Source organism: Pseudorca crassidens, chromosome 17, assembly GCF_039906515.1.
Source record: "Pseudorca crassidens isolate mPseCra1 chromosome 17, mPseCra1.hap1, whole genome shotgun sequence".
NCBI lineage: Eukaryota > Metazoa > Chordata > Mammalia > Artiodactyla > Delphinidae > Pseudorca > Pseudorca crassidens.
This window is the reverse complement of record NC_090312.1, coordinates 60,888,495-60,895,918: the sequence shown is the minus strand read 5'-3', so window position 1 is coordinate 60,895,918 and position 7,424 is coordinate 60,888,495.

The following is a 7,424-nucleotide window of genomic DNA, read 5'->3' as shown; positions in this document are numbered from 1 at the left end:
TATAAACTAGGCAACAAGGCATGACATATGGTTTAACTGAGCCTGAAAGCAAGTCGTCTTTGGAATCCCTCCTACTTCATCTCACACTCCAGGGCATCTTGCGCACCAGTAAGGTGAGGCTGCCAGTGACAGCATCAAGTTTGCAGTGATGCCTGGGGTGGCCCTCTCTTCCCCGAGTACAGGTGGCTTGGGACTGTGCTAACTGGGAGATGCCTTGGTTGACTGCTTCTCAAGGAATTGATAAGACCCAGCAACCTTGCTCAGCCATGCACGCAATAGAGGTAACTTCTCTAACAAGCAGCTCAGAGGAGCAGGGTTTTCACTGCTCATTCGCACAGAGGAACCAGGACTGCATGACTGCAGCAGCGCCTGAGGGGCTCAACATTCCAGTAAATTCGGAGAAACAGCTCTCCTTGTCTGTGAGCTTCTAGGCATTGGAATGGGCACCGATTTTCAAAGACTTCAGGGAGGAGGATAGGATGCGTGCAGCCAGGCTCAGGCTGGAAGTTGTTGACTCCTGTTTGTTGGTATTAAAATGGGACACAAGACCCTTCTTCACCAACCTCTTCTGTCAACATAAGCCTAAAAGGTAGAACTGGAACCTGGAATCAGGGACAAATTTGAGAACTCTCCCTCCAGTAACTGTGGGAAAGTTAATACATAGATAATGGCTATGATCTATCATCCATGTCGTCTTTATGGATATAACCAAACACGGGAGAGGTTTGTATGAAATAAAGCAGCACTGGACTGGAAGCCAAAAAGACTTGTTTCCCATGACGCTCTACCACTCAGTCACTGCATTCAGGTAATGTTTCTGGTTTGACTTTTTTTACCTGTAAGATGAGGGATTTGAAGCAGAAGATTTGACAGTCTCCTTCAGGCATAAACATTCTAGGATTGGAATCCAGAGAAGTAGAGTCTGTCTGCAAACTTCCATGCCACAACCCCTGCAGGAGAGCTGTCCAAATCACAGTCGCTTCTGGGGGAAAGGCAGCTTTGTTACTGTGGGATTTGTGCCCGAGGATCAGTTTAAACCAGCTAATTTCTAAAGTACTTCTAGTTATAATAGACCCTCTGAGTCTATATTACTTGTGAGTTGTTGATAAAGTATTAATTGACTGAGGTCCAAATACCTTATTTTAAAATTATTTTTAATTTCCAAGATTGGTCACAATCCTTTCACATGCAACAAATATCTATAGAGCCTCTGGCATGCATATGATTAGTGTCTACATGGGGAATGGACTTAAATGTACAGCCCAAAGCAGTAAGTACTAGAGGAATGTACAAAGTGCTAGGGGTTCAACTTCCTGGGCATCCCAGTGGCAATATGCCATGCAGAGCTGGAAGATAGCATGTCTGGAGTTGAGGACTCACAGAGGGCTGACCATGTCTGGAGTTGAGGGCCTGGAGAAGTAGCTGGGTCAGGAAGGGCCTTGTTCCTTGCAGCACATGTCAAGAACAGGCTCTACCATGCAGACGGCCAATACTGTTTGCTGATTAAATGCCTGAACTCATACAGATTACAAAGTGTTGTGTAACTGAGAGCAATGTCTAAAAAGTTTCTGCAATATTTCTCTAGACAGAATCTAAGGCCAGCATAGACTGTGTCTTTGTTGCTGTCATTTTTCCATAAATTCCATGGACATGGGGAGGAATCTCAAATTGGTTAAATTTAAGGAAATTCTTATTTCTGCATCTCAAATACAAATTTCTTAGACTACATCTCCTCTCATCCCAGCAGAAGCTTGTGAAAAAAGAATGGAATAATGTTATTCAAATAATATTTATTTTCAAACATTTTTAAGTTGAAAATGCCCTATGTAATAAAATGAGGAACCTACCAAGGCCTAAGGCATACAGTCTGTTTAGTCATGATGACCATTCTGTACCCTGAAAATAAATTTAGGAAGTGACTTCCATATCAAATTTTATGCCTTGACAGTGCACTAAATCAATATTATTCCTCTGACATATTTGAAAGGTGAGACTAAACCAAAAGAAAAATGCTTCCAAGAATAAGTCTGAGGGAATTTGATGTCTGACAACAAATAGATCAACTTCCTTCATTTCCCCATTTCTTTGTGTCCTTAAATAATATGCTCTGTTTGCTTTATGCATTTACACTGGACAACTCATTTTAACTTTCAGTGTTTATAGAGCAATTTGTAAGCAACACTCATGAAACAAAACTTATCGGAAAGACAGCAGAAGCAGGAAGTTGAGATATCCTAAGTTTTGGCTTTCTGCTTCTATTGAAAGAAAATGTGGAGATAATGTTGTGTGTGAAGGTAAGGGGGTAGGAAAGTAGAACACTCAAGGAGCTGGAAAAGGCTAATATGACTAGGAAATGAGAAGCAGAGTGATAGATGACCTTGAGAGGTGAGCTCCAACCGATTGTCAACTTGGGTGCGTTAAACGTGTATTTCCATGAAAATATCTATTCACACAGAGATCCCACTATCACCAAGTGAAACTATGAAAGGTAGGAATATGGATAGTCCAGGACTGCAGGTAGCTTTCTCTTCTCCACTTAAGTCTCCAGACTGCGACTGAATTATGACCTTTTTATAACACAGCTCGGTGGGCACTGGGTGAGGCAGAAATACCTGCCTGACAGCTTTACCTGTGCACAGAAGAGCACGCTTAGCACCTTTGCAACACCCATGCTGCCCAGGGCTATGGTGATATTTCCAGGCCATGGGAGATGCCAGGTCCACAGCTGCACACTTGACACACCCTTTCACATGTCCTCCTTTCAACAAACCAAATTGGTGAACACTATCATTACCTCCATTTTAAATGAGCACTGAGGCTCAGAGAGGCAAAGAAACTTGCTCCACTTGGTAAGAAGCAGAGCCCAAACTCAAACTTAAGTCTGTTCAATTTTAAAGTATATTCTTAACTAGTATTGGATTAAGAGGTAAGTGAACTTGGAAGGTTCTGAGGCTTCAAGAACTGGAGAAAATTAGGAAATATTTTGTAGATATGAAATGTTCAGAAAAGTAAACCCAACAGGTTTTTACAAAATACTTTGAGGAAGACATTGTAAATATACCCATGTTAGCTATATCAACCTTTATCGAGGAATTAATGTATTACCTAGCTAAAAAGTGAAAGCCATTTCTAAATGTATTTATGTCTTTCAGCACATACAATAAAAGTCTTATTTTGAACATAAAGTTGTTCATATACTATAAAAACAGTTTCTCCAAGACCCTACTAAATAAATCATTGGGTTTCTGAAGGATTGAAGTCTGACACAGTGAAATATCAGCCTCCTAGAAGGAGAGCCCCTCCGCTTTTGTCTGTCCCAGCTTTATCCACTGTATTCATATTTGTCTGGTCTTCTTTCCTTCATTTCCGGGGCATGAGCCCAAATGTTGTTGTAACTTGTTCTTCTTTTATCATGCATACTTTAACTATTTCAACTATAGGCCATCTCTCACTTCTTCCTCTGTCTTCACAGCCCTTATTTTGATTAATGAGCATAAAATTAGAGCCAGTGATTGATAGCCTTTTGTGAAACATGAGTGCATGAAGACACTAAAAATAGAATTAATTGTCAGATAATTATGGCACTGAAAGGGGTTCCCTTGTATGGCAGTAGGTGGGCCTTTAGGGCTGACATGGCTCCACTCTAGCTGATGTACAGAAGGCAGGGAGGGAGCCAGTGGTTACTTTGCTTCTGTGACCTTGTGCCCCACGTGTGCTGCATGAGTCACCAAACTAGAGGTTGGCCTCCATGAGAAACCAGGGAGAACTTGGGGAGCTATTTTTGTATCCTTATGGCAAATCTTTTGCACTGTCGGTTGGCTTTGTTGGCCCATTTAGTTGAGGTGGTCAGAGTTGTCATTTCTGAGCAGACTACAAATCTGTCTCATCTCTTTGTGTTTGGCCTGGCTCTCTTTGAAATCGCCCATTAGATTCTTTACAAAAGTCTCCACTTAGGTTCATCTGTACCATTATTCTAGATTCCACATATATGGAATAGAGACGTAGACATAGAGAACGGACATGTGGACACAGTGGTGGGAAGAGGAAGGTGGGATGAATTGGGAGATTAGTTTTGACATAAATACACTACCATGTGTAAAATAGATAGCTAGTGGGAATCTGTTGTGAAGCATAGGGAGCTCAGCTCAGTGCTCTGTGATGACCTAGATGGGTGGGATGGCGGGGCGGGCAGTGGGAGGGAGGCCCAAGAGCGAGGGGATATAGGTATACATACAGCTGCTTCCCTTCATTGTACAGCAGAAACTAACACAACATTGTAAAGCAATTCTACTCCGATAAAAAAGTCTTGGGCTTCCCTGGTGGCACAGTGGTTGAGAGTCCGCCTGCCGATGTAGGGGACACGGGTTCGTGCCCCGGTCCGGGAGGATTCCACATGCCGCGGAGAGGCTGGGCCCGTGAAAAAAAAAAAAAAAAAAAAGTCTCCACATACCTTTCATCTCTAATCAAACTGCTTCCCTCAAGCCCTGTATGTCCACATAAATATTTATTGTTAAATTATTCTTGTTTAATCACCAGTTCAAAACCATTTTGCCCCATTGCAAACATTTTACAGATTTCCATTATCTTATAGATTAAAAAAGCATTTTAAGCTCAGTTTGATAAACCATCGCCTACCAAATGGGTCACGTGGAAGTATGGTTAGAACAAAAACCATTTGTAAACCAGACAGAGCCTATTCAAGCCTTCAAAATGTGAAATATACAGTAAATGATGGAATAACATGGTTAATGAATGACATTCGGTCTGTCCACCAATATCAGTTTAATGAAGGATTTCCACTGTGTTTCAGGTTTACGGGTATACACCTGAATGGCCAACAATGATGGTACACAGGGTTGGATGTCAGAGTCTGTTCATTTATAAGTGCCTACTATGTGATAGACTGAGTTTTCACACTCCATTTAGGCCTCAACAGTGTTGTAGTTTGAATGGCACTATCTTCCTTTTACAGGAGACAGGTAGGTTGAGGAATTTGCCATGAGTCAAACACACAGTAGATGGTGGTGTTAAACACATATTAGTTACCATTAGTTTAAAAATTATTTTAAAAAATTACAAAGTGGGCTTCCTTGGTGGCGCAGTGGTTGAGAGTCCGCCTGCCGATGCAGGGGACACGGGTTCGTGCCCCAGTCCGGGAAGATCCCACATGCCGCGGAGCGGCTGGGCCCGTGAGCCACGGCCGCTGAGCCTGCTCGTCCGGAGCCTGTGCTCTGCAACGGGAAAGGCCACAACAGTGAGAGGCCCGCGTACCGCAAAAAAAAAAAAAAAAAACAAACTACAAAGTAATGCATGCTTAATGTAGAAAAGTAAAAGAATACAGATTCATGAAAAGAAGGAAATAGAATTCCTTCGTAATTCCATCTAGTAGATAATCATGGCTATGATCTTACGTATTTATTCTTTATTTAATCGTTACATATTCTTATATTTTACGTATTTATTCTTTCTGTATACCAATGCATAAGTGTATACCTTTTATACTTATAAAAGTGAGACCATACTGTCTTGAAATCTGCTTCTTTCAAGTAGTGGTACTTCATGTACATCTTTAAATCTGCAACCTTGCTTTATTGGGTACAAAAGAATCTACCTTTTTATATATTATAAAATATTTAATAAATCTCCTTAGCAGTGGAAATTTTGGTTGAAGTGTTTGAGATAAATGTGATCATATCCCTTAAGCAAGATCTTTAAACATCACATATATTTCATTGGTTTAAGTTTCTAGAAGTATAATTCCTAGGTTGAAGGCTATGAACATTTTTAATAGTTTTGCTGTATGTAGTCAGATCAGCTCCAGAAATATTATTCTTAAACCAATTCCCACTGCCACCAGCAATACACAGACTTCATTTCTCCAACTCTAGTAAAAATACCATTAAAAAATATACATATATATAGCAACTATTTTTGATTAGTGAGGTCCAACTTTTCTCATTTTATCGTATATTTGAATTTCTTCTTTTTCTTAACCTTTGCTTTAAATACTAAATATTAAAATTAGCCTCAAACAAGACAAAACTGTGATATTGTGCCATTATTGTATCTCCTCTGAAGGAAGAAGAAAAACATGATCTTCTCTGATAACAAATTACTTATGGGATGAAAAACAAATTAACTGGATGAGACACCTGGGCCCATTAGGTATCTTTCCATGATGCTTGTCACCATAGTACACATGGAGTCATGCATTTCTGGTCTTCATTTTAGTGCTAACATATGAGTCCCTGATAGGTTTTAGACTAACGTACAATGGGCAAGGGATATGAAAAACAATTAATCCTAATTAATCTGACTTGAGTTCTACAAGGCACACTGTTCCCCTGAATTTTGGAGGATTGTATCCAAATTCCTGCTGGAGAGCTCCACTTGGATAACCTATAGTATTTCAAACCCAGCGTGTCCAAACTGAATCTATGCCCCCCTCCCTAAAACTCCCCCTCCCTGCGTCACTCTCTTCCTCAGTTGGTAGCACAACAATCCACAGAGAGTGTCAATCCCCAAGACTTAAATTTCCCTTTCAAATACCTCTACTTTCTCTACTAGTTCCCTAATTTAGGTCTTTAATTATTCAATAAATATTTTTGAGCACCTACTATGTGCCTTATCTCTCTAAGCTTGGTAGTGGTGGGGACAGGCAAGGGTTAGAAGAAAGTAGACAAAGCTTCAGAGCTTCCTTTTGGAGGAAGCTCTGAAACAGACAATAAGAAAGTAAGAAATCTGCAGTTGAAGTGACTGTTTTGAGGACTATTTGAGGTTGCCTATAAAGATAACACTTAACTTAAAATTTGGAGAAGAGCCAGACAGGTAGGATTCTGGATACAGCATTCTAGACAGGGGATATGGAAAGGTTAGGTGGCAGAAGACCTTAACAGACTCAAGGAACAGAAAGGTAGACCTGTGGGCTGGCGTTAGGAGGAGGAGCTGTCAGGGTAAAGCCATGTTTGGAGGCCACATACAGAAGTTTGAATGTTACAGTACTAAACATGATAGGAAATCTTTGAAAGTTTTTAAGTAGAGAAAAAAACATTATGTGATTTACATTTTTCAGAAAGAACACTATGGCAACTATGGGAGACTATAGTGGGGCAAAGATGGAAGCAGGGAGATCAGTTGATAGAGGCTCACAGTTGTTCACTTGAGATATTTTTGTGGTTTGGACCGGGTAGATGGCAGTGGAGATGAAGAGAATTGGATAAATTCAAGGTATAAGGTAAGCCATCTCCTTGCCACCCCCAAACTTAGAATACATAATTTACCCGCTGAAGTTTTCCATCTTCTCTAGAGAATGTGCTCATTGACACCCATGGTATGCTGGATGCTCGTGGCTGGTTGGATCCTTCTTAGAACACCTGCACACTCTGTTCCCTCCTAAGAGGGCTGTGTGATTACCAAGCATCAGT